A 25,802-nucleotide genomic window follows, 5' to 3' on the forward strand; every position below is an offset into this window, starting at 1 on the left:
GCTCCCAAGCCACTCTTTGAAGGAGATGGGAGCCTATTTGCTTCTTGGTACAAGAGGAATGGGCTCTTCATGGCATTTAACTAAGGGCCTCGTGGGCTCCACAGATGCTCGTATGGGCCTGGATTTTGTCAGTGGCTGCTGGTGTTAATGTGGCTGTAGAACCCCATCTCAGTGGTTCTCCCCTAGTCCTTACAACATGGCATTGTTTTATCCACATTGTGCAAATGAGGAACTAAGACTCCAATCAATGGAATAATTCATCAAAGTCATGCAGCTGATTCCAGGAAGAGCACAACGATGCTGCAGGCTGACCCCCTTGCCCAGGCAAGATGTCCTGCCCTCAGTGAGCTCCTTTCTCTGCCGTACATGGGCTTGTTTTACCCAATCCAGTCACTAAAGCACACCTGCTAAAGCTCATCAGAGGACAGCCTGGGAGTGTGTACTCAGCATTGTGGGTTGTTGCTATTTAGTTCGTGACTTATTTAGGAACCATAAGGCACTCCCCGAGACTTGATGTCAGATTTGGGGTCAAGGAGAACATGACCTATCTCCAGAATATTCCCTGTGAGTCTGGGTGGGGTAGAAAATGTAGATCCCTACACCTTCACTGTGTGCCTAGTGTGTTCAGAGCAGTCCAGTCTTCTCCCTTTCCGTCTTTTCTCCATCACTCACGGGGAGGTAATGCAGGAGTCCCAGTGAGGCTGACCACCCCGTGAAGGAAGGAGAAGGGAGCTGGTCTCTGAGTGGAGCAGACCTATCTTTTCCTTGCCCTTGCTTCCTCATTAACAAGTCAAGACTATGGTGCTGGCCAACTGGGGATCCAAAGCAGGAGAATTCACAGAGAAGAAAGTTGCTTTTTAAAAAAAAAAAAACACTGGAATTATCTTGACAAAGTTTGGCAAAGCATATGGAGAGCTGGCCTAAAATGGCAGCCAGGAAGGGATAGAAAGGGACCATAACCCTTTAAAAGCCTCAATAATTGGCAAGTCTTCAATTTCTAATGCAGGGGGATGATAAATTATTCAAATGAAATAATCCTGGCTTCCACTCACTGTGGTACAGGAATATTGATTCTCCCATTACCAACCCACAGAGGCTTCCATTGTAAGAAGCCAGTGAAATGGAGGAGCATAGCATTTCTGCTTCGGATCTTTTACCCCTTTCCTTACCCTGGATTTTGTTTGCTTTTCCCCAGGCTCCAGAAATGAACTATTCTTCCAGTCACTTCAGAAGACACCGTGAAGATCCGTTATCTACACATATTCCACTATTGTGCTCAGGATTTTAGGTAACGAAGGACTGATTCAGAGCCCCCTGTCCCCACACAAGACCACGATTCCATTGTCTGACATGCAGACCAGTGCTTTTTAAACTTCAATGTGCATGAGAATTACCTGGGGACTTTATTAAAACGCAGAGTCTGACTCACTAGGTATGACTGACCAGATAGTGGGCCTTTCTAACAAGCTCCCAGGCGGTACCAGTGCTGCTGGTCATGGATCACTCTTTGGGCAGCAAGACACTAGATGGCCATAAAAACCGAGCACAGCGACCCCCCCCCTCCCCAAGTCTAACACACACCAATGTGCACATCACACCAATGTCTCATCCCTGCTCAAAACCCCTCAGTTGGAAATGCAGATGGCCAACAGGCACATGAAAAGATGCTCAACATCGCTAATCAGGGAAATGCAAATCAAAACCACAACGAGATACCACCTCATACCTGTCAGGATAGGTATCATCAAAAACTCCACAAATAACAAATGTTGGCGAGGATGTAGAGAAAAGGGAACCCTCGTATACTGTTGGCAGGAATGTAAATTGGTACAGCCACGTGGAAAACAGTATGAAGGTTTCTCAGAAAGCTACAAGAACTACCATATGACCCAGCAATTCCATTTCTGCATATATATCCAAAAAAACCCCAAAAACACTAATTTGAAAAGATACATGCACCCCAATGTTCACAGCAGCATTATTTACAATAGCCAAGACATGGAAACAACCTAAGTGTCCATCAACAGATAAATGGATAAAGATCTCACACACACACACACACACACACACACACACACACACACACACACACACACGGGAATACTACTCGGCCATAAAAAAGAACAAAAATTTTCCCATTTGCAGCAACATGGATGGACTTGGAGAGCATTATACTAAGTGAAATAAGTCAGAGAAAGACAAACACTGTATGATATCATCTATATGTAGACTAAAAAATACAACAAGCTAGTGAATAAATCAGAAAAGAAGCAGACTCACAAATATAGAGAACAGACTAGTGGTTACGGTAGGGGCAGGCAATATAGGGGTAGGGGAGTGGGAGGTACAAACTATTGGGTGTAAGATAGGCTCAAGGATGTACTGTACTACACAGGGAATATGGCCAATATTTTGTAATAACTATAAATGGAAAAATTTTTATACAAAATTATATAAAAACAAAAAAATAATAAAAACAAATTTGCAACGCAAAAATAAAAACCCCTCAGTTGCCTACTAATAAAATTCATACTCTTGCCTGACATTCAAGACCTTGTACAAATAGATCCTACCTACTTCTCTGCTTCCTAATCTTTTCCATTGCTCCTGTCTCATGATCTAACATCTCAACCAAATGGAACTATTTGTGGCTTCCTAGACATTCTCTCTCTCTGCCTTTATTCTGCTTTTTCTACCCAGAATGTTCTTGTCCAACTCCTTCCCAACTCCTTCCAAGTCCAGCTCAAACACTGCCTCCTCTATGAAGCCCACCACGGTTCTTCCAGCCAGAAGTCATCCTCCTTCCTCTGACTTCCGATATGTCATTTTATACCTACGTCTCTTCTTAGGGACAATATTACCAGCTATCTTTCTTTTCATAATAAGACCCACGAGGGCGTCCAGCTATAACATTGGCTCCAGCGGGGGAAATGTCTGTGGGGCTCACCACAAGCAGTACAGGCCCAGGTGAGTGCCCCAGGCATTCTTTTTTTTGGCCACGCCGAGCAGCCTGCGGGATCTTAGTTCCCCAGTTCCCCGGGCAGGGATCAAACCTGTGCCCCCTGCAGTGGAAACACAGAGTCTTAACCACTGGACCGCCAGGGAAGTCCCGGCTATCTTGTACAACGACTTGTGGGCACCATGTCTTTTATCTTATCTATACAATTGTTTACTCTCTATTTCCTTAAGGCAGGTTCTTGTTTGATTTATGCTTGTAGCTTATAGACACCTAGCACAATGCTCTGTATAACTGGAAATGATTGTGTGTGTATTTATTAATTTTATTGGGTTATAATTTACGTCAGTAAATTGCACTGATTTTAAGTGTACCGTTCATTCAATTTTACACTCAGGTAACCACCATCCAACAGAGACAGAGAACATTCCCATCAGCCCAGAATGTTCCCTAGTTCCCCTTCCAGCCAATCCCTACCAACAACCCATCCCTAGCCAGAATGTAACTGCTCACATTTCTACCAGCCTAGATCTGTTTTTGTCTCTTCTTGAACTTCATCATAAATGGAATCACACCACATGTACTCTTCTGCCTACCTTCTTTCATTCAACGTAATGTTTTTGAGATTCGTCCATGTTGCCACATGTTAGAAATAGCCACTTAAAGAATCCATTGATGGTGGGAAGGAAGCCCTGCTTTACCGGACTTCACACCAGCCCCGGGCTACCCTGAGTCAATGGCATTTGGACTTTCTGGGCTTGCTTCCTGCCTGCTATCAGGTTGTTCACAAATCAAGGAACTCCCTTGAAGCCCTGTCGCTCTTTCTTGCTGGCACTCCTGCCTCCTCCACATCGCCTCTGTGCCTTCCAGCCACCTTCAGCAAGGAGATAGCTCCTGACTGTTTTCCCCACCACCTCCCCAAGACCCTGCTGTCCAGCTCCAAGGTTCGATGCTCCCAGGTAGGGCCCCCATCTGTCAGGAGGAGATGTCATCTCCACTGTTTCTTTGCCAATCTGTTTTTCTTGAGGCTCAGCTAGAATCACCTGTCCAGGGGCCTCTGGGCCCATGTCCTGCTATGGCTCGTGTCCACTCATTGCCAAAGGCAAGTGTGACTGGAGCCACACAAGAGGGAGAGGCTGCTGGCCCTGCGGCGCTCTGTGCCAGCTACATCTTAGGGGTTCAAAGGTGATCTCACCTGATGATGATGGGCCGGCTCCCACCGGCCAACGCTCGTGATGCAGGGACGGTGGCTTCCTGGCTGGCAGAGTCACTCCATCTGGTTCTCAGTGTACATTTGGGTGGACAAGCCCAGGTGCTGCCCCCTCCCACCACAAGGCCCACAAAGGGCTTATGCTCATGCCTGTATCAACTCTGCCATCTTCTATGTCAGAACCGCCACTTCAGGGTGAGAACGAGGCCCAGCCCGGACAAGTCCTAAATCGCCACTCCAGAAAAGGAGATCCAGCCTGCACCCCAGACACTGAGACATCTGGCTAAAATGTGACAGAAGGAGTAGGTATCACCCCAAGGAATTATCTTAACTGGGAAGAACAAGGAAAGGACTCCAGAAGGTCAACTGTGTCACACGAACTTTTAAAACTGTGCTAAAATACACCATTTTCATCAGCTCGGGCACCATAACAAGTATACCACAGACGGCAGGGCTTAAACCAGACACTTACTTCTCACAGTTCTCGGGGCTGGACGTCCAGGATCAAGTCTGGCAGATCCAGTGTCCGACGAGCTCTCGTCCTCATCTTCCTGCTGAGCCCCCACCTGGTGAAAAGCAGAGACAAGCAGCTAGTTCTCTCTCCCCTATTCTTATCAGGGCACGAATCCAATCAGGAGGGCCTCCCTCTCATGACTTAGTAACCTCCACAAGGCCCCACCTCCAAATACCATCTCATTATCTCATTAGGGATTAGGGTTTCAACATGTGAATGGGGGGCCTATAACACATACATAACATGAAAAATGAACAGTTCAGTGGCATTTTGCACTTTCTGAGATGTCATTTGCTGAAAGCTCTTCCAGGACACGTGTAACTAATTGTGCAGAGCACTCCCTTAATCTTGCAGACCTGTGAAGTAAGTAGTATTACCCCCGTCTCAAGGAACCAAGGCCCAGAGAGGGTGGTGGTTGCACAGGGCATATGTAGATCTTGGGTATAAACCCCGTCTGCCTGCTCCAGGCGGTCGCCTGCCGCTCTGTCACCCTGCCTTTCTGTCTGGCTCCTTGAAGGTGATTTCAATGTCTCTGATCTCATATATCCCATCAAAGTGCTTACCGTGCTGACCACAAAATCCTTCCATCTCGTCACAGCACTTACGGAAAAGGGAGCCGGGAAGGAGAGGATGGCTTTCCCTCTCCCTGCCAAGGGGCCCGTCAGCTGTGGTCCCCACCCATCTGCACTGGCCTGTTGTGTGACTTGAGATTTGCAGGGTATCAACGAGGCGTATGCAAAAATATTTTCCATTCCAGGGTTGTGACCTACCTCGAATTCCTCCCAACAGTCCTCGCAGCTAGAGTTTTGTTAAAGCGGAAACATTTTAAGAAAAGGGAAGACATCTGGAGCCATTATCTCCTATTAACACTGCAGCCATTTTGAGTTATGAATTACGCGGTCCAGCGCCAAGCCTGCTGGGATGGCCCCGGGGCCAATTATTTCAGAACGAGAAGAAAAATGAGGGAAAGACCTGTAGTTTAGGATTCCACCCAAGAGCCCAGGGCCAAATGAGGCCCTGTAGTGAACGGTGGCTTCGTGGATGGAGTGTGAGGGCAGGGGAAAAAAAGCTGAAAGCAGCAGAGATGAGATTTACTTACTGGAGCATTTTGCTGGGCACCTGTGTGGTGGGGCGTCAGAAGATGAGCTTTGAAATCAGGCAGGACAGGGTTGTCCAGACACCAGCTGGGTGCCCGGGGCAAGGTGCTGGAGCTTTCTGGAGCTCTGCTCCCACTGACCACGAATCGGGGACTTCAGTGCCTTCCCTCCACGGGTGGTCGAGGTGCGCCACCGACCATGGCGCACAGGGATGGCGCGGGGAGGTGGTCAGGCAATGGCCCCTCAGGAGCTGCGCGGAGACCCCACCGGGAAGTCTGGGCGCTGGGGACGGGCGGGGACCACAGGTGTCTGCCTCCGCTCCCGCCGCTGAGAAGGAGCCTCTGCTTCACTGGCTTCCCCACCAGCCCCGGAGGCGGCCACACCTGGGATGGAAGCCCCAGCCTCTCGGCAGAAACAGCCGTGACCGCGCACCTGGAAGCTATTGCTATGATTTGGTTTGTCGGGTTTGGCTTCTGACCGTGAACCGGTGGTGAGAGGCCCTCGGGGTGCGCGGAGGAATGAGCCGGTCGGCCCGGAACCTCAGGCCGCGGCGGCACTGGGAAGGGCCAACCTCCCCGAGGGCAGAGTCCCCCTGAGGAGCCAGCTGTGACCTTTCACTAGTGGACACACGAGCCAAACCAAGAGCAAAGGGAAACAGAATCCAGAAGAGGTGGCTTCAGAGTCTGCGGTGGTCACTCATGTTGTCACTGGCAAATCCCATTAACAACTCACGAGAAATAAACATAGAACCTGGGTAAAAAAACAAAGTCTAACCTTGTTTCCTCTGCGCTGAGTCTAGTCCACCAGCCCCCAGGGCACCGCGTGCAGGCGCCTCGCAAACCGCCAACACCTCAGACCAAGGCTCCCGGTGCAAAACGGCGGCGCGGACAGCTCGGCTCAGGGCCGTGTGCAGAAGGTCCGCCCACCACACTCAGTTCAAGATGGCGGGCGGGCCGCGTGCAGAGACGCTGCGCCCTGCTCTGTAATTAAGGGCGTGAGCAGCACTTGCGCCTGCGCAGGCCCTGTGAGACACCCCCCCCACCCCCCCCCCCCCCCCGCCGCCTCCCCGCCCCTCCCCGCCCCTCCCCGAGGACGGGACCCCTGCAGAGCAGCCCCGCCCACCGCCTGACTCAAGATCACGTGCCCCAGAGCCTCCTTCCATTGGCGCGAGAGACTCCGGCAGGAGGACCCTTGTTGGGGCCAGACTAGGAGGCTGGGTAACAAGATCTCAGATGGAATTTCAGAAGTGATGTGGAAAGTTTTCCTCCTCACTCAGGAGGGACCAGGATGTCCCAGAGAGGAGCCCAGCCCCGAGAATCCAAGTAGCAACGGGGCCAATGTGGGAAAGTCCAAAAGTCTGGGAACCCTCCAGCGTGGGCTCTCTGGAGAAGGAGGGAGGTAGGAGAAGCGCCTGGCGCAGCGGGCGGGGCAGCCCCTTTAGTTGTGAACCTGAGCTTCACAACCCGGCAGTCCAAGCCGAGAAGTTAATCTGAAGGCAAACCAAGTCTCAGCAGACAACAATCCAAGAACCAAAGAGTTCCAGCCATCCAGAAGCCAAATCACAGGGAGCAGTTAAGCCAGGAGTGGAGCCAAGGCCAAAGCCACACCGAGGTCGGAAGGGCAAGGTATCCCCAAAGCGGAGCAGGACAAACGTAGACCAGGAGCGATTCTCAAATCCACAAGCCAGGGGCCCACACCTGTGGCTCATAGTGGAGACACACTAGATGCCTTTTAGCTGGCACAATTAAACGTCTTTCATCTGCAGAGTGAGAGAAAACCACATTCTGGTGCCGCCAGCACACCTGCTACCCCACGGGCAGGTGTCTTGGGACGAGCAGTGAGTGGGAGCAAGGGCTCTGCTGTTCCCGCAGGCAACCTCTGCATCTGGGCAGCACACCTTGTGAGCATCTTGCCATCTGGAAGTGATTTTGTTGATCTAGATCCATATTTTTTATTAAAAAATGGCTCCTAAATGCAGACCAACCACTGCATCTGATGCTCAATACTCCCCCACCTCCCCCACCCCAAGCAGTCAGTGCCAACACAGGAGGGGAAACCAGTTCTGACTGTCTCGCTGAGAGGTGTCATTCAGTGTAACTTGAGATGATATAAGGATTTTCAAGGCTAATGTTAACTGTGTAAATTTTACCGTATGGACTGACCAGACAACCTAATGTCCACTCTACGTTTGGAGGGGGTGGCAGGTCCCAAAGGTAAAAAACACAGTCAGACTTGCAACAGGGACGTTTAAATCTACCTAGAGCTACATGGAATCCGTAGGGTTTAGGGGAACAAAATCAACCGAAGTCAAAGAATGGGTACTACCCTTCAATGACGGAAGGACAGCCTTTTCAATAAGTAGTGTTGAGAAAACTGGATATTCACATGCAAAAGAATGAAGTTGGACCCTTACATTATACCCTATATATAAAATAACCCAAAATGGATCAAAGACTTAAACCTAAGCACTAAAAATATTAAACTTTTAGAAGAAAGCCTAGGGGGAAGCTTATTACATAGGATTTGGCAATGATTTCTGATATGACACCAAAAGCACTGGCAACAAAAGAAATAATAGGAAAATTGGACTTTATCAAAATTTAAAACTTTATGCATCAAAGGACACTATCAACAGAATGAAAGGCAGCTCAAAGAATGGGAGAAAATATTTGCAAATCATCTATCTATCTGTTAAAGGATTAAAATCCAGAATATATAAAGACCACCTAAAACTAAAAGACCAAACAAACAAAAAAACCGATAAAAAATGGGCAAAGGACTTGAATGGCCATTTCTCCAAAGATACACAGATGGCCAATAAGCACATGAAAAGATGCTCAACATGAAATGCAAATCAAAACCACAGTGAGATGCCACTTCATGCTCACTAGGACGGCTGTCATTTTTAAAAAAGGAGGGGGTGGAACAGAGAAAAGCAAGTGTGGGCAAGGATGTGGGGAAATTGGAACTCTGGTGCTTTGCTGGTGGGAATGTAACCCCTGTGGAAAACAGTGCAACGGGTCCTAATGATATTCAACACATAATTACCACACCATCCAGCAATTTCACTTCTGGTTTATACTCAAAAGAATTGAAAAGAGGGACTCAAAAAGATATTTGTACACCCACATTCATAGCAGCATTATTCACAATAGCCAAAAGTTGGAAACAACCTGAATGTCCATCGAGAGATGAATGGATAAAGAAATTGTGGTGTAAACATCTAATGGAATAGTATATAGGCGCAAGAAGGAAAGACATTCTGACACATGCTACAGCATGGATGAACCTTGAGGACAATATGCTCAGTGAAACAAGCCAGACATGAAAGGACAAATAGATGAATCTGCTTAAATGAGGTACCTAGAGGGGTCAAACTCATAGAGACAAAAGGTAGAAAGATGGTTACCAAGGGCTGGGGGAGGAGATAGGGAGTTAGTATTTAATGGAGACAGTTTTTCTGTTTGGGAAGATGATGAAGTTGTAGAGATGGATAGGGGTGTTGGTTGTGTAGTAATGTGAATATACTTAATGCCATTGAACTAGACACTTAAAAGTGATTAAAACAGTACATTTAATGTTAATATATATTTTACCACAATAATAAAAAAGGAATTGTACTATGTAACCAATAGGCCTCCCGCTACCCCCCAGGAAAGCTCTGATCTCTAAATCCCCTGGGCCTGCAGTGCTCTTGGCCCAGCGAGGACTGGAGCAGAAACCCCACAGGACTGAGCCCAGAGGTGACGGGCACAGTCTCGTCCAGAAGAAACGGGGAAGGCAGAGGCTGCGGAGAGAAGGCGAGGCGGATGGGGCCTTTGAGACTTTACTCCTGACCCTGACTTTCCCTGAGATGAATTTGCTCATCCAGTGGCTCGCCTTCCACCAGCCAGGTTCTCCTAAACCCCTCAGCTGCTTTTCCATGTCTGCTGCCTCAGACCATCTCTTATGTCAGGTGTCAGTCTCACATTCTGCCTGGCTCTTTTTCCTCCGTCCACTTCTGAGGTCTCTGCTCCTGACTCAGGCTTGTGCGGAAGGATTCTAGCGCATCCTGACCACGACTTGGAAAGGCCATCTGTCAGTCAGTACTCCTGCCTCAGCACCCATCTCATCGATCACCCGGGAGGGGCTGGGTGTGCATCCTGCACGGTGGTCGATGGCGCTCATGGCTTCTGGTCCATTAGGGGTGGAAGGGTTCCAGCCTGTGCGTGGCAGCAGCTAACTGCTTATCGGCCCCACCGGGGAAAGGTTCCGGGAATGCTCCTCGTAGTTCCCTGAGCGCTCAGGACAGGGCACAGTGGAAGGGAAAAGCTTCTCTCTGGGCCCTCTGCTTCCTTCTGTCTGTCCTGTGCCAGCTTCCTTCTCCTCCCTGGCCCTAAGGAGACAACGCCTGGCAGAGAGTTGCCCCACGAGGCAGCTTTCTCGCCTGATCTTTTAGTGGAATTGTCTGTTTAAACAGTCATCCTTCTGTACCCCAGACCTCCCAGTGCGTCCTTTTAGTCGTGACCTCCAATACCGCAGCACGACCACACAGTTTCACCCCAGAGCACCTCCTATTACACAGTTTCACCCCAGAGCACCTCCTATTATCTGGGCAGCAAGATCCTACTGAGCACGTCGTATTCACTTTTACCCATCCTTTAGCAGCTGTGAGGTATGCAAATCTTCATCTCTAGTGCTATCAAAATCCAAGATCCCCAAAGCAAATGTGGGCAATGGCTGGAATTTCCCTACCCTTTGGGCAGCAATTTTTGGGAACCATAACAGAATAGAACAAGAAAGGGCCTGGATTCTACCTGCATCTTAAAACCAACAGCTGAATGGAGCCCTAACGCCTCATTTTGATGTGCTACCAGGTTTGAATCATGCTGGCACTGCCCCACCTCTCAGCTATAATAATGGGGTTTTGAATGGTTGGATTGTAGCCCCAGGATTAAAGTCGAGCTGAGTAACGTGGTATTGAGTTAAGGCATGCCCACAATAAAGAGACCGTTCTTCACTGTGGAAACCAAAGCATAGGCAGAGTTATTTTTGCTCATGGCGAGTCCTGTCTTCAGATCTATTGCTAAAAGGGAAATAAGCCCTTCTCCTCTTTGTTCTTTTAAAAGCACCATCTCTAATAGAAGGACCTTCCCACCTCTAGAAACTCAGCATTAAAATGATATCTTTGAAATTTGCCATAAATAGTGCAAATATTTTTCCAAAATGATCTTGACTATGAGCAAGGTAACACAGCAACAACCACCACCCTTCCCAATGCCAACTAAAAATATTTTAAGTAGTTTTCTCACTATTCCAGCCCAGGGTCTTCCACCCATCCTATTTGCAATGCAAAGCAGAATTTTTAAGACTTTGAACTCCGTGATTCAGACATACCTGAATTCACATCCCAGCTCTGGAAGTTACTGTGGGGTGTGGCAGTTATAAAACATGTCATCCGAATTTAAACACTCCTCAATCAAGAGCTGAAGTCTGTGTTCCTTGCTCTTGAATCTAGGCTGTTTGACTGCTTGACCAAAAAAATGCAACGGAAGTAATGGTACCAGTTTCTACACCCAGGCCCCAAGAAACTAGCAGCTTCTACTGCCTGTCTCTTGGGGTGCTCCTCTCTATCTCGAAACCTGGTCACCATGAGGAAGCTGAACAGCCCACGGAGACGCCTGTGATGAGTGGTCCCATGTTCTCAGGCCCGTGGACCCAGCTGAGCTCCCAGCCAATAGCTAGCCCTGTGAGGGAGCCATCTTGGAAGTGGTCATCTAGCCCACAGGCTACTATGAATAATGCTGCTGTGAACATTTACGCACAAGTTTTTGTGTAGACATACGTTTCCATTTCTCTTGGGTATATACTTAGAAGTGGAATTGCTAGATCACGTGGTAACTCTATGTTTGACCGTTTAAGGAACTGCCAGCCTCTTTTCTGCAATGGCTGCACCATTTTACATCCCCACTAGCAATGTATGCGGGTCTGCCAACACTTTATTATCTGTCTTTGTGATTATAGCCATCTTAGTATGTAAGTGTTATCTCCTTTTGGTTTTAACTTGAAATTCCCTGATGAATGATGATATTGAGCATCTTTTCAAAATGTGCTTATTGGCCCTTTGAAAATCTTCTTTGGAGAATGTCCACTCAGATCCTTTGCCCATTTTAAATTGGGTTATATGTGTTTTTACTACTGAGTTGTTCTTTATATATTCTAGATCTCAACCCTTTATCAGATATATGATTTACAGATATTTTCTCCCATTCTGTGGGTTGTCATTTTTTACTTTCTTGATGCTGTCCTTCAAACTACAAAAGCTTTTAACTTTGATAAAGTCTAATATATCTGTTTTATTTGGTTGCCTGTGCTTTAAGTGTCATATCTAAGAAACCATTGTTTAATCCAAAGTCACAAAGATTTACACCTGTGTTTTTTTTCCTGAGAGTCTTATTGTCTTAGATTAGGTTTCTGATCCATTCTGGGTTAGTTTTTGTATATAGAGTAAGGTAGGGCATCCAATTTCATTCTTTTACATGTGGCTATCCAGTTACCCAAGAACCATTTATTGAAAAGACTATCCTTTTCCCCCATTAAATGGTCTTGGCACCCATTGAAAATCAATGAACTGCAACTGTGATGGTTTATTTCTGGACTCTCAATTCTATTGCATTGACTTATATGTCTGTCTCTATGCAAGTAACACACCATCTTGACTACTGTAGCTTTATAGTAAGTTTTGATTTTGGGAAGCATGAGTCCTCTAACTTTGTTCTTCTTCAAGATTGTTTTGGCTACGCTGAGCCCCTTGCACTTCCATATGAATTTTAGCACCATCTTGTCCATGTCTGAAAGAACTCAGCTGGAATTTTGATGGCACTAAATGACTGTGGATCACTTTGGGGAGTGTTGCCGTCTTGACAATATTAAGTCTTCTGACCCTGAGATACTTTTCCATTTATTTAGGTCTTCCTTAATTTCTTTCAACAATGTTTTGCAGTTTTCAGAGTGTAAGTTTTGCACTCCTTTTGTTAAATTCATTCCCCAGTATTGTATTCTCTTTGGAGCTATTGGAAGTGAGCAGTTCCTGTTTCTCAGCTGATGGAGAAGTCCTTCCATGCTAAGAGCTTTGTCTGACACAGGTGTTTCAGTTACCTGGGAGTTTCAGACTTCCCTGGTTAAGTCTCAGCTATTTCATAATTAATGAACTGGAAATAAACTCCATAATAAAGATCTTCCCCTGCCCTGGTCTCACAGGTTCTAACTAAATTTATGCTCTCAAGGGACTTATTTTTTATTTTAGAAAATTCCCTTTGACTGATTGCTGCCTCCTCCTTCTGCCACTACTGGTGGTGCTCTGTGCTTGTTTGGTGCCAATCCTGGTACCTTTTTTGTGAAGCGGCCACTGAGAAGGCTCCAGAGGTTACCATGGCCAATGAAGAGCCCCAGGAGGGAGTCAAGACAGAGGACCACGATCACATTAACATGAAGGTGGTGAGGCAGGATGGTTCTGTGGTGCAGTTTGAGATTTGGAGGCGTAACCACTTTTGACGAAAGCCTATTGTGAATGACAGGGTTTGTCCATGAGGCAGATCAGATTCTGATTCGATGGGCAGCCAATCAATGAAACAGACACACCTGCACAGTTGGAAATGGAAGATGAAGATACAGCTTTTGTGTCCCAATAGCAGACAGGAGGTGTCTACTAAAGAGAGAACCTGCTGCTTTACTCCAGAACCAAGAAGTCATTCTAAGTTAGAAAACCACGATTTGGTTCCACCGCATCGTGACTGCTGCAGTACAGTTTTCTCTAGTCTTTCATTTTCCCCTCCCCCACTCCTTTGTTGTACATTAAGTAATGGAGGTATGTGTACAAGCATATTGATTTTTTTTAACTAAATGGCCAATGGTACATTTTGATCAACATCACAAGGAGAAGGGATGGGGGAAAATACTGCTTCTGTGAAAATAGTCCCTTTCTCCATTAGTGGCATGCTCATTCAGCTCATCTCTTTATATGCCAGTAAGTTCTTTTGATTTCCCTGTTTAACGAAAAAAGAACGATGTAAAAATTATTGCATACTTTGTTCGATTGGAGAATTTTAGTGTTTTTCATTTTCATTTCAAAACCAAGAACAATTTTATAACTTTTTTGTATGTAGCTGTTACAGGTAGGGCAATCTGTCTTTAAGCAAGGATAAATTACTGTAAAAGAAATGAATCCTAGATCGTTTTCCCCTTCAGGTCAAGCATCTTGTTGTTTAAATAAACTTCATGGGTTTCTTTTTAATGCTTTTTTTACTTCTGCTTCTCAGCTAAAGTGTGTAATTAACAGGAAAATGGAAAGTTTCTCACTATGCTTTCTTCAGATCACTGTTAAACCACCTTATTTTAAGGAAAACTAAGGCAGAAATCCTTCCCCAGATGCTCTTCTTGGGAAGAATTTTACTCCTCAGGCTATTTCTGAATGTGCTTTCAGCAAAAAGATTTTCAGTCACAGCATATGTGATTTTCAAGTTTCTTCTTTGCTGGGAATAATTAGAAAAATCACAAAATGGAGTTCAGAAATAGAAAAGGAAGATGATGTGAAGGAAGAGCAGTGGGAATTCTGCCAGAAGCCTTGGGAGGAACAAAGGGAGCTGGGAAAGGCCTCTTGCCTCCGCCAGCGCCTGCCTGGGGAGGATGCAGCCCTCGAGGGGCTCCGGTGCCCACTGGGTGCAGCCAGGCTGCACTGCGGTCATCCCAACCAGAGTGGGACCAAAGTGGGCTTCTCTCTAAGAAAAAATTTCAAACACACAAAATAAAAAGGAATTAAGTATTTGTCACAATGAACAAATACAGTGAAACCCCCTATGCCCCCATCACCCCAGATTCAACAGTCATCAGCTCATGGCCAAACTTGTGTCTTCTAATAAACCGACTAATCCCCCACCCCCAACCCCAGATTATTTGGAAGCAAATCCCAGACATTATGTTATTTCACCCATAAACCTTTTTTTGTTTTAACATCTTTATTGGAGTAAAATTGCTTTACAATGGTGTTTTAGTTTCTGCTTTATAACAAAGTGAATCGGCTACACATATACATATATCCCCATATCCCCTCCCTCTTGCGTCTCCCTCCCACCCTCCCTGTCCCACCCCTCTAGGTGGTTACAAAGCACCGAGCTGATCTCAAACCTTTTTTTTTAATTGAGAAATTTCTTGATATTTCTTCATGAAGTAGTAAGCAGAATTAAAGAAATATACAGCCTAAAACAGTCAAAATGATCCTAAAATTTTTGTGACAATTACGCATCTATCTATAGCCAAAATAAAAATGAAAAGTTTTTAATAAACCACTGTAAAATTTTTGCTCAGTAATTTATCTGAAATTGAACAGATATGAGGATAACTAGGATAATGCCACTTTATGCTTCTCCAAAAAAACTGTCATCCTTGTAAACCAGTGGCTTGGTTCTGCGAGATTCCACAAATTTTCTTTGCCCAGTGTGAAGGGAAAGCCTGAAGATGAAAATAGCAGAGTTGACAACCAAAGAACTAGATTCGGCCGACCCTGGAGCAGGATGACCATCTGACTCAGACCCGTCCTGGTGAGGAGCAGAGGGAGGACCGCGGATCCCGCTGGGAGGAAGTGAGTGACTCAGCCCAGGTCAGGATGGTCAGGAGGTGAGATGCTCTGAGGAAAGCATGTGCCCAGCTCATGCCACAGCTGACTGTTGAGAAGGCCGAAGGCTCCCACTGCCTTGCAGGTGGCTGGGCTGTTTCCAGTGCAGTGAAAATTGTCCATGTAAGTCTGAATAACTTCCTATAAAAGACAAATGTATGGGGCACAACCGTGTGAGTTCCCTTACGTTCTGGCATATAAAGTAACCAATGCCTTGGAAACAATTCCTATTCTAAGCTGCTAACTGGCTCGCAAGCTAGATCAATGCACTGCTGGCTACTCATCTGACAGCTGTATTGGTGTCTTACCTCTAATTGGCATTTGGTTTGGGTTTTTTTAAATAAATAAATAAATAAATAAATAAATTTATTTATTTATTTATTTATTTATGGCTGCATTGGGTCTTTGTTGCTGCACATGGGCTTTCTCTAGTTGTGGTGAGTGGGGGCTTCTCTTCATTGCGGTGCATGGGCTTCTCATTCAGTGGCTTCTCTTTGTTGCATAGCACGGGCTCTAGGTGCGTGGGCTCCAGTAGTTGTGGCATGCAGGCTCAGTAGTTGTGGCTTGCCGGCTCTAGAGCACAGGCTTAGTAGTTGTGGCACATGAGCTTAGTTGCTCCACAGCATGTGGGATGTTCCCAGACCAGGGCTTGAACCCCTGCATTGGCAGGTGGATTCTTAACCACTGTACCACAAGGAAAGTCCAGTATTTGGTTTTAAATCCAGTTTCAGAAGAATGTTTTATAAAAGTTTAAGAAATTTACTAGTGGTATCAATTCGAAGTAATAACTTACAAAACTACAATAATTAAAACCGTGTGCTACACAGGAAAAACAGATCAATGGAACACACTAGGAAGTTTAGAAGTAGATCTGTATACATACAGGAATTCCATATAAGGCTGGCATTTCAATTCAAAGAGGAAAAATAGTTTATTCAATAAGTGGTTTGGGGACAACTTATCTAGAAAAAAGAAATAAAGTTGAATCTGTATCCTATAAACTAGAATGAGTTCCAGATGGATCAAAAATGTATGTTGGATGTCAATTACATCTCAAAAAGCTGAAATAATACATTTGGGGGGAAAGTGGAATCATTTCGGTACCAGAGGAAATCATGGGCAATTTGTTTTTGTAATAATTTCCCTTAGAAAAGGGAAGAATCTTCTATATACAATACAAAATCCAGAAACTGTATCCTAGGTAATAAATAACTGGGCTGGCCTGTCTCCAGTTCCTGGGAGGTAACCTTTAAATACCTGGAATTTCCCGGGTCATAAGAATGTCTTTGTCATTCTTGGTGGACCCTGAGAGTTTATACTAAGGAGATGACTCAGATGGTGGCTGGCCAGGACAGGAAGACCAGTGGGTGATTAGAGGGCTGGGGCTTTCAGTCACGTGGTATCAGCCCAACCTCTGGGGAAGGGAGGGGGAGCTGGAGGTTGAGTTCAATCAAGTGGCCCATGATTCACTTACTCACACCTGCACAACGAAACCATGGAAACTCTGGACATCAATGTTCAGGTGAGGACCCCTCACTGCCAATCCTAAGCATGTTGTCATGCATCACTGTGCCAGGACGGTGATGCGTCCCAACTCCACAGGGAGAGGACATCTGGGACCCTCCCAAACCTTGCCTTCAGTGTCTCTACTTTTGACTGCTTTTGATTTGTATCCTGTTTGCTATAATAAACTGAAATTAAAAAAAAAAAACTGTATCACGCTTTCCTGAGCTCTGTGAGACATTCTGGAGAATTATTGAAACCGAGTAGGGAGTGGGGACCCCAAATTGTAGCCCGTTGGTCAGAAGCATGGATGCCTGGGGAGCCCCGAGCCCGCGGCTGACATCTGAAGCCTGGAAGGGGAGGGCGCCCTCACCTGCAAGGTTTGGCCTGACTGTGTAGTTGAAGTCAGAAGTCATGGTACCATTAACAAAGAGACTAATAACTGCTTATGTTAAATGCCAGAATTTTCTACATGGCCTCCTCAGAAGAATGTAAAAAGACCAATACCAACTGGGAAAATGTTTGCCACTCATACCACAGAAAATGACCAAATTTTCTAACAAGTAAGGAATATCTACAATACAAAAACAAAGCAAAACCATTAGAAAAAGAAGCTTAACCAAAACATGAAATACAAAAATCTTTTAAACTTATAAAAAGATATAACACCACTCATAATAAGAGAAATGCAAAATGATACTTCCCAAGACATGATTTTTTTTTACCTACCAGGTTGGGAAAGATCAAAAGTTTGGATCACGAACAGCTTGTGGGAAAAGCTGGAGCTAAGTTCTCTCACTCTTTCTGGTGGAAGTGTCCATCTGTGAAAGGAAGAGCAATTTGCCAATGACTACAAAAATTTTGCTGCACATGACCTTCAACCCAGTGATACTACTTCTGGAAATTGATCATATGGATAGACTTGTCCATGTGTAAAATTATTTATGTACAAGCTTATTTATTTATTTATGGCAGTGTTATTTCTAATAGCAAAATATTGGAAAGACTCTATATGTTCATCAGTAGGAGAGAGGTCAGATAAATTATGCAACATCCAGACAATAAAAAGAATCTGTGTATCCAGACAACAAAATGAAGTAGGAAGCCTTTATGCAGCGGTCCCCAACCTTTTTGGCACCAGGGACCGGTTTTGTGGAAGAAAATTTTTCCACGGACTGGGGTGGGGGGGTGATGGTTTCAGGATGATTCAAGCACATTACATTTACTGTTCACTTTATTTCTATTATTATTACACTGTAATATATAATGAAATAATTATACAACTCACCATCATGCAGACAGGAGGCAGAGCTTAGGCAGTAATGCAAGCGATGGGGAGCGGCTGTAAATACAGATGCAGCTTCACTCGCTTGCCTGCCGCTCACCTCCTGCTGTGCAGCCCGGTTCCTAACAGGCCACGGATCGGTACCCCTTCCAGGGGTTGGGGACCCCTGCTTTATGTGCTTCTTTAAAATACAGTAAGTGAAAAGAAGGTGCAGCAAAGCAGGCAGTTTGTGAAAGGAGTGGGTACATGAGTCTCCTCAGGCTTCCTTAACAAAGTCCCACAGGTTTGGGGCTTAAACAACGGACACATATTTCTCACTGTTCTGGAGGCTGGAGTGCTGATATCACAGTGTTGGGGTTGGTTTCTTCTGAGCCTCTCTCCTTGGCTTGCGGTCCTCCCTCTGTATGCGTCTGTGTCCTAATCTCCTCTTCCTATAAGGACACCAGTCATTCTGAATTAGGGCCCACCCATAAGACTTCATTTTACCTTAATCACCTCTTTAAAGTCCCTCTCTCCAAATACAGTCCCATTCTGAGGTGCTGGGGGTTAGGGTTTCAACATATGAATTGCGGGGTCCGGGGCAATTCAGTCCCTAAGAGGGTAGAAAAGGGGGATAGCTATAGATACGGATACATGTCTGTATATGAATAAAATATCTATGGAATATACACATGAAACCATGAACACTATTTGCCTCCAAGGAGGGGACATGAGTGGCTGGAGGATGGGGAGGGAAGGGAGATGTCTCATTCCTTACCCTTTAGAACCTTCTGGATTTTGTATCATTACTTAGATTATGGATCAAAAGCATATACAAAGTTTTTAAATTTTTTTTTTTTTTTTTTAATGAGGATCTTGAATCAGATGCGTATGTTTGATTGATTGATTGATTGATTGATTTTGGCTGTGTTGGGTCTTCGTTTCTGTGCGAGGGCTTTCTCCAGTTGTGGCAAGCGGGGGCCACTCTTCATCGCGATGCGCGGGCCTCTCACCGTCGCGGCCTCTCTCGTTGCGGAGCACAGGCTCCAGACGCGCAGGCTCAGCAGTTGTGGCTCACGGGCCCAGCCGCTCTGCGGCATGTGGGATCTTCCCAGGCCAGGGCTCGAACCCGTGTCCCCTGCATTAGCAGGCAGATTCTCAACCACTGCGCCACCAGGGAAGCCCCAAAGTTTTTAAATTTTAAATCAAGAAGTTGAGTTGGGGGACTTCCCTGGTGGCGCAGTGGATAGGACTCCGAGCCTCTAATGCAGGAAGCCTGGGTTTGATCCCTGGTCAGGGAACTAGATCCCACATGCATGCTGCAACTAAGAGTTTGCATGCCACAACTAAGGAGCTGGCAAGCCGCAACTAAGGAGCCCACACTCCACAACTAAGGAGCCTGAGAGCCGCAACTAAGGAGCCCGCCTGCTGCAACTAAGACCCCATGCAACCAAATAAATAAATAAATATTAAAAAAAAAAAGAAGTTGAGTTGGCATGTAGGACTTCAGACTGCATCTGGCATTTAATGGGAAGACTGTTTCTCTGCTGATGAAAGAACTAGTCCTTACATTCTTCAAGGCTGATAATTGTCTGCCTGGCACTTACGTAGTCGCATTAAAGCTACTGGAAGCCAATGTTGTCACAAGATGAATGCTTCCTATTTTCAAAATAAGGATTTGGACATTTATTATTCTCAGAGTCCAATTTTCTGTGACAACAGCATTTTTCTGTCACTAGCTTTAATGCGTAGGATAATGTGTTTGTAGCTGACAACTATTTTACAAATAGTAAAGTATGGTGCGTAATGATGCATGTTCACTCAGACTAAGATATGTGTAGTTGAACATTTTCATAAGTTAGCTATAGCTAAATAATACATCCTGTATTGCCGTAATCTCAGTGATAAGAATAAATTTCCCAGTTTCTTTTGAAACAATGTAGAGTATAGACAACAGGACTGGTAAATTCACCCCAGGATATTTTGAGGAATAATAATAGCAACTAGTAAAGGGTGCAATTGTTCGGTGCTAGATGTTTGCGAAGTGCCTTTACACAGAGCTCATTTATTTCTTGTAACTACTCTTCAAAGCATACATTTTGACTCATATTTTACAGATGAAAAATGTGAATCAGTGTAGCTGGAAAATGGCCAGCATCAATTCTGAGTCATCTTGTAATTCAAAGGCTGTTTGTTTGGTATATGTATCTAGAAATATTGCCAATTTGCATAAATTGGTCCAACCTCCATTCGGCCAATGGGTCTGCCCAAATACCAAGAAAAGGTGATCCAGGGACCAAAACATGAAGTTAAACAACACACAAGAGAAGGGAATATCTCCAACAGTACATGAGCACTCATTTATTGAGTGATAATTGTGGTATGCAAAGCATTTTCACATAGCTTGTCTCATTTAATCCTTACCATGGGAAATATGCAGGCCAGTTCTTATCACAAATCCTCAAAGAAGCATTATATTAATAATATAGTGTCTTTAATAATATGAAGCCTGTTTTACATTCTGTTTATGCTACTGAATGCTTCAATATATATCCAGAGATGCACCTAAAACCCTACGAAGTATAAAACTTAGGTATGTGGGGCTTCCCTGGTGGCGCAGTGATTGAGAGTCTGCCTGCTAATGCAGGGGACACGGGTTCGAGCCCTGGTCTGGGAAGATCCCACATGCCGCGGAGCGACTAGGCCCGTGAGCCACAGTTACTGAGCTTGCGCATCTAGAGCCTGTGCTCCGCAACAAGAAAGGCTGCGATAGTGAGAGGCCCGCGCACCGCGATGAAGAGTGGCCCCCGCTCACCGCAACTAGAGAAAGCCCTCGCACAGAAACGAAGACCCAACACAGCCATAAATTAATTAATTAATTAAATAAAAATACGTTTAAAAAAAAAAAAAAAAACTTAGGTATGTGATAGAACTCCAATGACAGAGTAGTAACTGAACATGAAAAGGGTCTGGTTTCCCCAAGAATTAAATATTCAGTGATCAGCACTGTAGTGTTGGAAGACAGTCACAGCCTCTCTCCAATGTCCTGAGCCCCTCACAGGATCCCAGCCCACCATCCACTCAACATGACATAATGGACTCCTTAGCTTTGGTTACCAGTTAAAGATCTGATTGTAATTGTAACTACAGGGATTCACTTGAGTTGCCTATGGACTAACCAGAGATAGGAAGCATGTTCAGGAAATAATATAAACTAACCAAAGCAGCTCTGCTTCCAGGCTTAGCCTAGACGCAAGTTCTGAAATAGTGGTTTCTATCTTTTGTTCTCTATGGAATCCTGGCTCGCCTCCAAATTTCAGAGAGCCAGCAAAAGGGACCTTAGCATATCTATCTGGATTCTCTTATTTTTTCATACTAGAAAGTCATGATCAAAACCCAGACAACACGTCACTTTTCAGAATACCAGGAAAATAGAGTTTTAAAATACTAATTGTGTGTTCACTATGCCTAATTTTGCCTGTCAAAGACAAATACAGCATCGTGGTAACTTATTTTGGAAATGACACCGATGAACTTACTTATTGACAAAAGTATCTGAAGAACTTAATAACATCTATTTATTCAAATATTCTCTCTATATTGACAACCTGTGCGAATCACTACATGATAAGGTGGTAAGATAATAGGGAAAGCTCTGTCTCCAGAGTCAGAGGGACTTGGGTTTGAATCCTGACTCTGCCAATACTACCTGTGTGATCTTGAGCAAATTATATCACCTCCCTGGGCCTCAGTTTCCTCATCAGTAAAATGGTCACATGATGTCATCAACTCCAAAATGGTTGCTGAAATACTCAATAAAATCATTCATATAAAGCTCTGGCCAAACAGTCGCCCCCCCTTTCCGTGTGTGTGTGTGTGTGTGTGTGTGTGTGTGTGGTCATCCTCAGAGAGGCAATAGATATTTCATGATGTAAGTCAAATCATTATGCTGTACACCTTAACCTTATACAGTGCTGTATGTCCATTATATCTCAATAAAACTGGAAAGAAAAAAAAAGAGACAATGGAATGGACCAAGAATATTTTGACACATTTGATACTTATCTTTATGGTTCACTTAGTTTCCATAAGCCTGAGTTTCCACATCTCTGAAAGTTTTCCTGCCTTCCTTACAAAGTTGTTGTGAGTTCTAAATGGGATAACACACATGAGTGTTCCCTGGAAACTATGTTACAACCCATTCCTCATTTTCTGTGCATTTCCACAGTCACAGACAGAATCGCTGTCTCCAAAGATGACCCCCAGTGACCCACATTCCCAGCATTCCTGCCTTGGAGACTCCCCTTTCACATTGGATCTGGGCCGGCCTGTGACTCGCATCAACCAGGAGAATGTGGGAGGAATGACGGGGCCAACTCCAGCCTCCAAGAGGCTGTGAGCACCTGCCTCTCAGCTTAGCTCGAGTGCCTGTAGGGGCCTCGAACTGCCTTGAGAGGTCTGGCTGCCTTGCTGGGGAGAGCACAGGAGACAGTACGTGGACTTACCACGTGGAAGGAGAAACCTCATCACTGTACAAAGAGAGGGGGAGGGGGAGTGGCCGCCCCGCATCCCGGCTGAGCCCCAACTTCCAGGCATCCCCTCCAAGGCTTCATGGGCGGGAACTACCCTCAAGGGCGGGAACCATCTCTCCAGGCCAACCAAGCACCTGGGTGACTGCAACCCAGCTGACATCACAGGAGCAGAGGAACCACCCTGATGAGTCCGTGTCATGGGAGATAATAAAGTGTCGTTTGAAACCACTGAGTGGCGGCGTGGTTTGTAACCCAGCAGAGACAACTGGGACCCAGACCCAGACCAGTTCCATCAGAAATGGCATGTCTGCCTTACTTTCCACTAACTTCACAAACGCAGCTTGTTACAACTGAAGGAATCATCTTCCCAAAGCCTGCATCCCCCCCACCCCGTGCCCCTCCTAGTGAGCTCTGCACTACCATCCACAGGATTGGGGAGAGGGAAACGCATTAGGTTCTCAGCTGTGACACCAGTGTCATTCCCTCCCCAGGACTTGGACCTGGCTTGGCGAGGGTGCCGGAAGGATCAATGAGCCTAGGCGGTTCTGAGTTCTCACATTTCTACTCCCCATGCTGCCTCTCCCAACACAATCTCACTCCTGATCGATTAGTTTAAATCTTTATTTTTAAGCTGGGAGTCACCTTTTCCCAGGGGACCCCTGCTCCCCCCGCCCCCAGCCTGGTCATTAAGGCCCCTCCCACACATCCCTCAACAGCTGTGCATGGACATGGGTGACAGCAGCAGGGACAGCACATGAGGACAGGATGCACATCGGGCCTCTGCTGCGTGTTGGGGGGACAGTTTCTTTGACCATCTGCTAACGTTTCCTCCCTTGTCACTGAGAGGCTTGTTCCCCTGGAGCCTTCCCGCCCTTGACATGCAGCCATGAGGGTTTTCATCCAACTAAGACGAACGGGCAGGAGCTGCTGGAAGAGAGTCCTTCATCTGCTTTGAGCCACAAGGTGAATTTCTGGAGTCCATGGTGGGAGAACTCTCTCTTATAGAGAGAAAAAGTGTTTTCTAAATTCCAAAAACTCCCCTAACAGATCAATAGACAGCTTGGCCAACTTGAACTAGAAAGTTTGGGGTCCAGATAGTCCTAGGTGACCTCTGGAGGAGGCTTGCAGGGGGCTGTGACTTGGGGACCACTGGCCCTCTGTGGGGCCCCGAGGTGAGGCTGGGCTGACCTGGAGCAGGACAGCTGGACGGTCACCCCCAGCATCAGAGCAGGTCAGGGCTGAGACCAGGAAGGCGTGTTGCACCAGCCAGGGCTCGGGAAGGGGGGGAAATGTCAGCTGGAGGAAAGGAGACATAGGATTGTGGGAAGGGGGTGGGTTCTAGAGACCCTAGACTCTGATCATGCTGAGAAATCAGACCTCAACTCAGATCAGCTGCAGCACCAGGGCCTGCACAGCTACCAAAGAATCAGGCGGGACCACTCATTCCTGAGCAGAGATCCCCAGGCCATCACCCAAATGCCAGGGCCAACGGGTCCCTCCTCAGCCAGCGGGAGCCGGTGCAGAAGCACATGCCAGGAGGAAACTCGAGCTCTTCCCCGGACACAGATGCATCTTAGGAAGGAGGAGAAGGAAGAAGAAGGAGCCCAGGCAGGGAGTTGAACTTCAAATTACTGTTTTCAACTGAAACGGGCTGGGAGAGGTGGAGATACAGGTAAGAAACACCTGTAAGTTCATGCTACAATCAGCAGCAGCATCCAGCATAGACGCGCTTGGTCACAGAAGGCAGAGGAGCCTTGTAAGTTTCCCCTGTGATGCACACCTGGGCAGCCTTGCTCAGGGTTTACCCCTTAGCTTCTCCCCCTGTGCCGTGAGGATAACGCACATGCGTCAGAGCCGTGTGGAGAGGACCTAACAACACAAGACCTTGTAGGGATGGTGCGGGACCCAGAGTTGGCCCGGAGCTTGTGGCAGGTGTTCCTTCCGTCTGGACCTCACCACGAAGTCTCCACAGGTGGTTGTCTTCCCTGAGTTGTTGCCTAGGCATCCAGCTCATAGACCACAGGCAACTCAAGGACAGGGACAAAGTCTTACTTGGTTTTGTGTCTTGGGCACTGAGCCTAGGGCTGGGCACATATTTGTTGAATGAATTCATCCTGAAAGATAACGATAAGCAGGTGTGCAGCCCAGGCTTCCAGAAGCACCGGCAGGCAGTTTGGAGAACGAGGCTCCAGGGACTCACATTGGCTCCCTGCCTCCATGGACCGACCTCCCTCCCCAGTGGGTGAGGCTGGATGGGCCCCATCGTGCCCAACAGGAAGCGCCAACAGGAACTGGGGGGGGGGGGAGGGGTGCTGAAGCTGTGGGTCATGCCGGTCAAGAAACCACGGCTCACAAAGAATGTCAGAAGTTAACGGTATGAGGACGCCGGCCGTCTGCTACTGGGATCTGAGCAGCAGCCTGGCAGGCAGAGCATACCCTTAATTTACCTGAGGGGAGGCTGAAAGTCTGTGAAATGCGCGAGTAAAGAGCTGGGAAGAAGGAGCGATGGGGATTTGTTGACTAACAAGAATAACCAGGGGGCTGCGCATTTACTCCCAGCTGGCAGGATGCCCAGACTCTCTGTGTTATCAAATCTTCACAACAAAGATGGTACTCAGTCCCCGTTTACAATTGAGAAAACATAAGTCACAGAGTTCAAGTAATTTTCCCAGGAACACAGAGCCAGCGATAGGTGGCTGGAGAGCTGGGCTGGGTCCGAGCCTACAAGGCAGGTCAGCAGGTCAGCAGGTGGGTGCGTCCACAGACTCGGAGCCAGCACTCATCCTCACACGGGCTTCCTGCAGCCTTGGAAGCCTCCCCAGTTGGGATGTGATCCTGAGCCGCATCATTCTGACTAGACCAGGAACGGACACGCCTTCTCTCTTGATGGCACCCCTCCCCCACTGTCCCTGTGCAAACACGTCTAATGAAAGCGGACAGCAGAGGGATGGGAGGGGCTACACAGACCCCGGCTCAGCTCCAACGCCAGGCAGCAGCCCTCGGACCTGAGTTTGCGTTTCTGCCAAATGCGACTGGTTGACCCCTAATTGCTTGCAGCTCTGAGAGTTCACGGTTCA

General features: G+C 46.5%; 1 pseudogene; it reads left to right on the forward strand.

Annotated features, from left to right (window-relative positions):
* Window positions 1-13,187: 13,187 nt before the first annotated feature.
* LOC103017999 (small ubiquitin-related modifier 2-like) lies at window positions 13,188-13,468 on the forward strand (annotated as a pseudogene).
* The last annotated feature ends 12,334 nt before the right edge of the window (window positions 13,469-25,802 follow it).

This window comes from Balaenoptera acutorostrata, chromosome 13 (genome assembly GCF_949987535.1).
Source record: "Balaenoptera acutorostrata chromosome 13, mBalAcu1.1, whole genome shotgun sequence".
Classification (NCBI taxonomy): domain Eukaryota; kingdom Metazoa; phylum Chordata; class Mammalia; order Artiodactyla; family Balaenopteridae; genus Balaenoptera; species Balaenoptera acutorostrata.